We start from the raw sequence: 10,091 nt of genomic DNA, 5'->3' as shown, positions 1-10,091 counted from the left end.
CGGCAACCTAGGGGGTGTAGTAGAGCCAATTAGGGACCTCGGTTTCCCTGCGGGGAGCCCCTAGACCCAAGCCTGCTGGATGGGGGCCAAGAACCGAGACCCGACCCGGAGGAGACGTTGTGGACCCTGAGGACCATAGTGGTTGCCTTGGGCAGGGGCGCCGGCCAGGTCCTCTCCCTCTCTGAGCCCTGCGGGGAGGGCAGGCCCCAGCAGGGTCTGGGGGGGAAGGCGATGGCCCACGTCTCAGGCTCTCACCAGCTAGGCAGGGCGCTGAAGGAGCAGCCCCTGGGGGAGACTGTGGCAACCGTGCTCAGGGATTTGCTCCTCCCAGTGCTGGAGACCTGGAGCGGGCGCCGCCCTGCCCAGCCTTCCGGAGGAGGCACGGCTGAATGGGGTTTTGGCTGAGGGAAGTGGCCAGAGGAATTGGGTGGTCCCCGACGCACAGGTGCTCAGTCCAGCACTGGAAGCGTGGAGCACCCTGCCGACAAGTGAAGAATCCTATCTCCGCGAGGCCCACCGCCCACTTCGTCGTCCTACAGCCTGGGAGCCTATGCGGGGAGAGGTTGAGCCACATGCTTAAGTTCACCCAGTGAACAAGGGACAGAACTGCCCACACTCCCGCTCCAGCCATCAAGTTTGTATAGATTTTTCTCTAGTCAGGGCTTGGGTCCAGTGGCCTACAAGGTGGGGCATTCACCCCTGGGTGCAAAACAATTACCTGCGGGAGGGAACAAAATATACTTTTTCTTTCTTCCTTCCTCCCTCCATCTCTCCTTCTTTCTTTTCCTCCCTCCCTCCTTCCCTCCTTTCTTAATATTCAGATTGATGCTGGTGCCCTCATTCTGTCTGCTGGTCAGATGACCCTAAAGCACTTATAGTAAAGTATCCCAAGGAGGTGTGGAGGTCCTCGGAGGCTGGACAGCAACGTTTTTTGCTTGCTTGTTGCTTTACTATAGGGTATATGTCAGGCAGGGTCCTGGTAGGAAACCGAGAAGCACTCAGCAGGGATTACTGAGGAGAGTTTAATAAAGGGGATTTTACAACGGACTGGGCAGCATTAAGGGAAACCCATGAGGACACTCACGGCCTCAGGAGGTGGCAGCAGTTAGCACCCCTGGGTGAAGGGGCTTGGGAGAGGGCCCCAGTGCAGGGTGCAGGGGGATACTGAGTGGACCTAGAGGGGCCGTGGGCCTGTGCCTGGTTAGCTAGAGGATATCACCCAGTTTTATAACACAACTAACCCTTACAGAGTAGACTTGTGGCTGCAAAAGAGTCTTGAAAAGACAGCAGATTGAAGATGATGCTGATACTGCAAGACGAGCGAAAAGACAGAGCTGGCACTTCCCTCTCTTGTTGGAGCTCCTTGTCAGCCACGTTTCCCGGTGAAACCAAGGACCAACTCATCAGATCTGACATATTCGGTCACATTGCTCATCCAAGTTATTATTAAATCTTTTTTTAACTGAAAGCAAAAAAGCAATTTTGTACTTTTAATAAATAAAAGCATTCAACTGTTGTTCATTTCATCTTTCGAACATTCTTCTTAAACTCTGCTTTTGCATTGTTATGTGATGAACATTTTTTATTATTTATATAGTCAATTATGTATGTAATTTATAAGTGACTGTGTCTATGTGTGTGTTGGGGAACAAATATTAATTTGGGTGCAAATTAAGAGCTCTGGCTTGAATGTGTTAAGTTTTAGGTGCCTGTCTGCCATCCAAGTGGCAAATATGTGTGATATTTGCTCAAAAATATTTTACTGATGTGGTTCGTGATACAAGTTTTCTAGATGAGGGGTCCAGAGCCCTTTGGGAAAGACTCACTCCAGGTCAATGGTTAGGATTTGTCCAAATTGCCAAATTGATGCCTGGCTGAACACAGGCTGGTGACAAGAGGCTCCGTGGGGTTACTCACTGGATTAGCCCAAGACTGTGACCCAGGGCAGGGGCCAGAGCCTGAACTGTCCTAGCCTAGGGAGGAAAAGAGAGCTGACATCATGGGATCCCTGCTGTCAGATGCAGCCTGCCCCCTTCTTGCCCACTCTGCGTGACATCACCCAGACACGTGGCTTGTTGACTCCCCTGCCCTCTCCTTGAGCTGCGGATGCAAGAACCCAAATATCTACTTGGCATCTCCACTTGGATGACAAATGGGCACCTCAAACTTAATGCATCCGGATCAGAGCTCTTAACTTGTGCCTGGATCTGCTCCTCCCCCAGTGTTTCTCATCTCAGTAAATGACATCCCCGTCCTTTAGTGGCTCAGCCAAAATTTGAAGGCATCCTCGACTTCTCTCTCCCTATTCCTTTTCCTTGCACTTGATCGATCCATCAGCAAATCCTATTGGCAGATCCTCTTGGCTCCCTGTACAAAGCAGATCTAGAATTCCACCACTTCTCCCTCCACTCCTCTCTCCTCCCTGGTCTAGCTGGGTGTACAGTATGACGGCCCCTGAGTCATGCACCCCTGTGACCCTCCAGAGCCTCTGAAGGGTCAAAGTGTGACATTTCCTTGCTTTCAAACCCAAAGCCCTTACTGCAAGCTTTATGGGACCTAGTCCCTGGCTACTTCTTTGGCCATATTTCTTCTCTCCTTTGCTCTTTCTAGTTAACTACGGTGCACCTCTCTGCTCTTCTAACTTCCCAGGCATGTGTTCATCACAGGGCCTTTGACCTGAGGTTAGGTGTCCCCAACCATCCCAGCTAACTTAACATTCTTTCTCACTCTCCGTCTCCTTCCCTGGCTTTTAATCCTCATAGCACTGATTCACCTGACGTTAGAATTAATCATTTATTCACTGTATTCGTTTCCTGTGGCTGTGGTCACAAATTATTTTGCTCACAGTTTTGGAGGCCAGAAGTCCTAACTCAGTGGCTTTGGGCTAAAAACAAGGGCTGCATTCCTTCCGGAGTCTCTAGAGGAGAAATCAGTTCCTTCCCCCTTCCGGCTACTTTTCTTTTTAAAACTGTGTCATCAAAACACATAATATAAACTTATCATCTTAACCATTTTTAAGTGTACGTTTCAATAGTGTTAAGTACAGTTGACCTTTGAATGATTCAGGGGTTAGAGGCACCAACACCCTCCCCCCCCCCCCCCCCCCCCCCCCCCCGCTGCCCTCAACACACACACACACACACAGTGGAAAATCTGAACGCTGCTATCTCTGCCTCAAAAACAAAGGAATTGATAAATGACTCACCCAAGGCCAGGAAGCTGAAACCGTTTGGAGAGAATCAGGACTCAACCCGCTGTTCTTTTGATTCTACATATTATGATCTCTAATCGCACACAAACTTTTCCCCACACTTAGTTAAAGACCTGTAAAATGAAAATACAGGTGTTATATTTATTGAAAAAAAATCCGCATATAAGTGAACTCTCCCGGTTCAAACCAGCATTGTTCAAGGGTAAATTGTATATTCACACTGTTGTGAAACAGATCTCCAAAACCTTTTTTTTTAATCTTCTCTTTCATTCTTTCTTTATATGGAATATAGTTGATTTACAGTGTTGTATTAGTTTCAGGCATACAGCACAGTGAATCATTTATACATGTACATTATCCACTTTTTTTTAAACATTCATTTCCCATATAGGTCATTACAGAGTCCAAAAATTTTTCATCTTGCAAATCTGAAGCTCTGTACCCATTAAACAAACTCCCTTCTTCCCCTCTCCCAGGCCCTGGTGACCACCATTCTACTTTCTGTTTCCATGAATTTGACTACTTCAGATGCTTCATATAAGTGGGATCACACAGTATTTGTCTGTGACTGGCTTATTTCAGTTAGCATAACGTCCCCTAGGTTCATCCATGTTGTAGTATGTGGCAGGATTTCCTTCCTTCCTTCCTTCCTGTATTTATTTATTTATTTAGGATTTCCTTCCTTTATAAGGCTGAATAATATTCCACTGTAGATATACAACACATTTTCTTTATTCATTCATCTGTTGTTGGATACGTAGGTTGTTTCCACAGCTTGGCTATTGTGGATAATGCTGCAATAAACATGAGAGTGCAAATATCTCTTCAAGATAGTGATTTCATTTCCTTCGGTTATATACCAGAAGTGGAATTGCTGGATCATATGATAGCTCTATTTTAATTTTTTTGAGGAACCTCCACACTGTTTTCCATGACGCTTGTTCCAACTTACATTCCCACTAGCAGTATACAAGGGTTCCCTTTTCTCCCCATCTTCTCCAACGCTTATCTTTTTTTTTTTTTGATAATAGCCATTTAAACAGGTAGGGGGTGATATCTCATTGTGGTTTTGATTTGTACTTGCATGACCTGGTGATTGGTGATGCTAAGCACCTTTTCATATACTTATTGGTCCTTTATATGTGCTCTCCTGAGAAATGCCTGCTCAAGTTCTTTGCTTATTTTAAAATTAGTTCTTTTTCTTTTTTAAATGTTGAGTTTCTTGAGTTCCAGATATGTTTTGGATATTAACCTGTTATCAAATGTATGGTCTGAAAAGATTTTCTCCCATTTCATGGGTGGTCTCTTCACTCTGTTGATGGTTTCCTTTGCTCTGTGGAAACTTTTTAGTTTGATGCTGTCCCATTTGTCCATTTTCACTTTTGTCATCTGTGCTCCTGGAGTCATATGCAAAAAATCATTGCCCAGACCAATGTCAAGAAGCTTTTTCCCTATGCTTTCTTCTAGTAGTTTTACAGTTTCAGGTCTTATGTTTGTCTTTAATCCATTTTGAGTCGATTTTTGTGTTATGGTGTGAGATAAGTGTTCAGTTTCCTTCTTCTGCATCTGGATATTCAGTTTTACCAGCACCATTTATTGAAGAGACTATCCTTACCCCATTGTGTGTTTTTGGTACACTTGTTGAAAATCTGTTGATCGTAAATGCATGGATTTACTTCTGGGCTCTCTATTCTGTTCCATTGGTCTCTCTTTCTCTCTCTTTATTACTGTAGCTTTGTAATATATTTTGAAATCAGGAAGTATGATGCCTCCAGCTTTATTCTTCCTGTTCAAGATTGTTTTTGTTATTTGGGGTCCTACATGAATTTTAGGATTGTTTGTGGGACGATATGGGCTGAAGACCTCCTATTCTGCCATCTTAATAGTGTCATTTCTCTGTAGTTTTCTCTTTTTGTAGTGTCTTGATTTTTTTTTCTTTAATTAATTTATTTTATTTTTGGCTGCGTTGGGTCTTCGTTGCCGCACACGGGCTTTCTCTAGTTGTGGCAAGCAGGGGCTACCTTCGTTGCAGTGCACAGGCTTCTCATTGCGGTGGCTTCTCTTGTTACGGAGCACAGGCTCTAGGCATGTGGGCTCAGTAGTTGTGGCGCACAGGCTTAGTGCTCCGCGGCATGTGGGATCTTCCCGGACCAGGGCTCGAACCCGTGTCCCCTGCATTGGCAGGCGGATTCTTAACCACTGCACCACCAGGGAAGCCCTCTTCTTGTAGTGTCTTTGTCTGGCTTTGGTATCGGGGTAATGCTGGCCTCTTGGAATGAACTTGGAACTGTTTCTCCTCCTCAATCTTTTGGAAGAGTTTCAGGAGAATTGGTATAAATTCATCTTTAAATATTTGGTAGAATTCACCAGTGGAAACCATCTGGTCTTGACTTTTCTTTGTTGGGAGGATTGATTACTGATTCATTCTCCTTTCTTGTCATTGGTCTCTTCAGATTTTCCATTTTTTCACAATTCAGTCTTGGCAGGTTGTGTGTTTTTAGGAATTTATTCATTTCTTTAGGTTATTCAATTTGTTGGCATACAATTCTTCCAGTTTCTTTTAAGGATACTTGTGATAGCATTTAGGGCCCAGCAGGATAATCTCCCCATCTCAAGATCCTTAACTTAATCACATCTGCAAAGACTCTTTCTCCATATAAGGTAACTGTTAGGGGCTAAATTGCATCCCCCCTAAAATTCATATGTCGAAGTCCCAACCCCCAAGAACTTCAGAATGTCACTGTATTTGGAGATAGAATCTTTAAAGAGGCAATTAGGTTAAAACAGGTCATCAGAATGGGCCCTAATCCACTATGACTGGCGTCCTTATAAGAAGAGGAGAGTAAGAGACTTATATGCACAGAGGGAAGACCATGTGAGGACACAGGGAGAAGACAGCCACCTACATGCCAAGGAGGGAGGCCTCAGGAGAAACCAACCCTGTGGACAACTTGATCTTGGACTTCCAGCCTGCAGAACTGTGAGAAAATAAATTTCTGCCACCCAGCCTGTGGCAATTTGCTATGACAGCCTGAGCAGACTAATAACAGTAATATTTACAAGGTTTCAGGGATTAGGACCTGGATATCTTTGAAGCTATTATCAGCCTAGCACATTTGCTTACCATTACCACCTCTCTACCAGAGCGTGTAACTAATGAAAGCAGGGAGTTTAAACTATTTTGATCTCAAAACAATGTCTATCCTTAGGGAGTTGCATTCTGGTGGGGAGAGTCAGACAATAAACAAAGACGCAAAGTATACTGTGCTATGCGGTGACATGATGGGTACTGGTGATGGGTGCTCTGGAGAAAGAGAAGGCAGGGCCAAGTCACTGGTCTCCCAAGTGGGGGAGGAAGGTATAGTTTGCAATTTTATTTAATTATCATTATTATTTTTGGCCGCACTGCATGGCTTGCAAGATCCTAATTCCCTGACCAGGGATTGAACCCCCGTCCTTTGCAGTGAAAGCTCGGAATCGTAACCACTGGACCGCCAGGGAACTCCCTATAGTTTGCAGGTTTAGAAAGGGGGTCAGGGAAGGACTTTCTGAGAAGGTGACATTTGAATCAAGACCTGAAAGAGGTGAGGATGCCAAGCACGCTGATAACGGAGGGAAGAGCTTTCTGGGCAGGAGAGATAGCAGACGTGGAGGCTGCAGAGGGGTGGCCTGTTGCCTGCAGGGAAGGGAAGAGGGCAGTGTAACCACACGGCCTGGCAGGGGGCCGAGTAGCAGGATGCTGGTCAGAACACCTTGTCCAACTCAGGTAGGGGCTCCTCGGCCATTGAAAGGCCTCTGGCTTGGGCCCCGAATGAGACGGGAGCCACGGCAGGATTTTGAGCAGATGTGTGACCTGAGCTGACTTATGTTTTAAAAGGATTGTTTTGGCTGCTGTGTGGAGAGAAGGCTGAAGGGGAGCCAGGGCAGAATCAGGGAGCCGAGTCTGGAAGCTGTGTCAGTCACCGGGGCAAGAACGGCTGGTGGACCAGGGCATGGGGTTGGGAGGGGTGGTTGAACTCTGGTTATCTTCTGAAGGCAGTGACCCAGGATTTGCTGGTGAATCTAGTGTGGGCCGTGGGAGGAGAAGAAGTCTCCAAATCTGCTGGCCTGAACCACTGGAGCTGCTGTTTACTGAGATGGGGAAGGTGGGGAGGAGAGCAGGTTTTGGCGGGGGTGGGCGGACCCATGCTACGCAGGATTATGAGACTTCCAGGTGGAGATGTTAAGAACTGACCTTGAACGTGCAAGTCCAGAGTTCAGGGGAGAGGTCTGCGCTGGAGGTGTCAGTTTGGGAACTGCCAACGCATACGCGGTATTTAAAGCCATGAATTATGAGAAATCGAAGCAGGGAGGCGCCAGGGCTGAATGCTGGGGCTGGCCAACTTTCAGAGGCTGGAGAGCTGCAGAGGGATGAGCAAGGGATCTTTTGTTTTGTTTTGTTTTTTGATTTATCTTTTCTATTTTCAGGACTTTCTCCCATAGACCTGTATCATCCAATACTGTGGCTATTTACACTTAAAAATTTAAATTAAAAAACAAAATTAAAAATTCAATTCCTTAGTCTCACTAGTCATATTTTTAGAGCTCAAGAGCCCACGTAGCTAGTGGTTACACACTGGACACAGCAGATAGAGGACATTTCCGTCATCACAGAAAGTTCTGTGGACGGTGCTGCTATAGACCAACTCACACTGACATGTAGGAAAGATACGTACACACAAATGTCCAGGACAGCATTGGTCATAATAGCAAAGTGATTAAATAAATACAACAGATATAGTTACTGGTATGTTAACTTCATGAGGAAAGGGATTTTTGCCCATTTTGTTTACTACTGTATATTCAGCTTCTAAAACCGTACCTAGTGCATGGTAGGTAACTCCATAAGTATTTGTTAAATGAATATACAGCTGATAAGGAATGATCTTTGAAACACAGTTTTGATTAAAATAACACCAAGATGCTGAGTAATGCAACTAATGTGTGTATATGTTTGTGCATGATGAATAGATGTCTCTGGAAGGGAGGGTGACCAACTATCCCAATTTGCCTGGGGCTGAGGGGTTTCCCAGGATGAGCAAGGGATCTTTTTGCTGAACAAGTGAACGAACGAATGAATCTGGTTTGCCACTACTCTTGGGCAGGCTGTCACTCCTCACTGACTGTCACAGCAGCCCCCCACCCCGTGGTATCCTTTAACCTACCCCCTACCCGCTTCTGATCCATCCTTCGCCTTTGCTCGGCTCTGCTCCCTCCCACCAGGCAGTCAGAACCATCACAGGGCTGCCCTTCCTGCTTGAAAGGCCTGACCCTCCCTACTCTCTGCTCTATTCTCTGCCTAGTAGATTGCTTCCTGTGCTCTGTTGTCCCCTGGGAAGCTGTCCCTGAGCATCGCCCCACCCCCTTGCTCTTTCCACAGGGTCCTTGTGCGCAGGCGCACGGATACCCATACAGCCGTCTGCTGCTGTCTGCACGGCAGACTGCACCCACACTGCCAACAAACAGCTCCCTCGCCATCCTTCTGGCCTCCACGAGTGCCCACTGGCCATGGGGTTCGCTCTCAGGGGGACGGATGCACACATGAGGCCATGTGGGCCCTGGAAGTGGACTTGGTGGTCTGCAGAGGAAATTCCAGAATCTGGTACCCAAGAGTGTGCTCTAGAAGGGAGTTGTGGGCTCCAGGAGGGCACGTCCCCATGCTCTGTGGATTTGTAGCCCTGAGGGGAGGGGGACGACCCTGGGGAATTGGTGCATCCAAGGGTAGTACTGAGCCTCCTGTTGCCACCTGCAGGGTATCATTTGTTATGTTTTGTAAGGAAGTAAAGTGGTGCCCTAGTGGCCATGTGTGACAGTGAGTCTTCCTTAGAGGGGATGTTTAGAGGGAAACATCCATCTGTTTTTCTGAGGTCGGGCCATTTCTTTTTTTTTTTTTTTTTAATTTTATTTAGTTATTTATGGCTGTGTTGGGTCTCAGTTTCTGTGCGAGGGCTTTCTCCAGTTGCGGCAAGCGGGGGCCACTCTTAATCGCGGTGCGCGGGCCTCTCACTATCGCGGCCTCTCTTGTTGCGGAGCACAAGCTCCAGACACGCAGGCTCAGTAGTTGTGTCTCACGGGCCTAGTTGCTCCGCGGCATGTGGGATCTTCCCAGACCAGGGCTCGAACCCGTGTCCCCTGCATTGGCAGGCAGATTCTCAACCACTGCGCCACCAGGGAAGCCCTGGGCCATTTCTTTTCTCTCTGCAAGGCTGTTCACCAAGGCCAAGTGTTTGGTCTGGACAGAAGGGTCATTTTTGTTTCCTCTATCTGTACTCTCAACATCTAGAGGCCAAGGATTTGGACCTAAGGGGTGAGGGCTGGGGAAGGAGTGTCTGGGTGGGTGAACCCACATCCTCAGAGGAATGAGACCCACTGTGGGTGGGCATGTGTAGGGCTGGCTGCTCTGCTTCCCCTACAAAGGGATTATCATTATTAAAGGACACGCTGAACTAGGAGACGGATCAATTCACCAGAAACCAATGGCAGGCGATTGGCAGCCCCCTAAATACATTTTGAACAGGTTCCCCAAGGCCGAGCCCTGTTCCCTACCCGGACCAGGAGCTGAAGGCAGATGAGGGATTACAAAGGAGGCCAAGACATAGTTTCCTTTAAAAGGTTTTCATTTATTAGTCTTTTCTGAAGCAGTTAATTCTCTTTTCTTATTTAAAAAAAAAAAATGTGTGTTTCACTCAGAGTTATACCAAAGTGATTAAAATGAATCTTCTACTGGGGATGTAGCTCCCCAGATCAGAAAAAAAAAAAAAAAAAAGGTTTTTTTTTCCCCCATAAACCACAAAAATAAAACCAAAGGAGAACATCAACAATCAAAAATAATCCCCAAATA

This window comes from Balaenoptera acutorostrata, chromosome 15, assembly GCF_949987535.1.
Source record: "Balaenoptera acutorostrata chromosome 15, mBalAcu1.1, whole genome shotgun sequence".
Classification (NCBI taxonomy): Eukaryota; Metazoa; Chordata; class Mammalia; order Artiodactyla; family Balaenopteridae; genus Balaenoptera; species Balaenoptera acutorostrata.
This window is presented reverse-complemented; position numbering follows the sequence as displayed.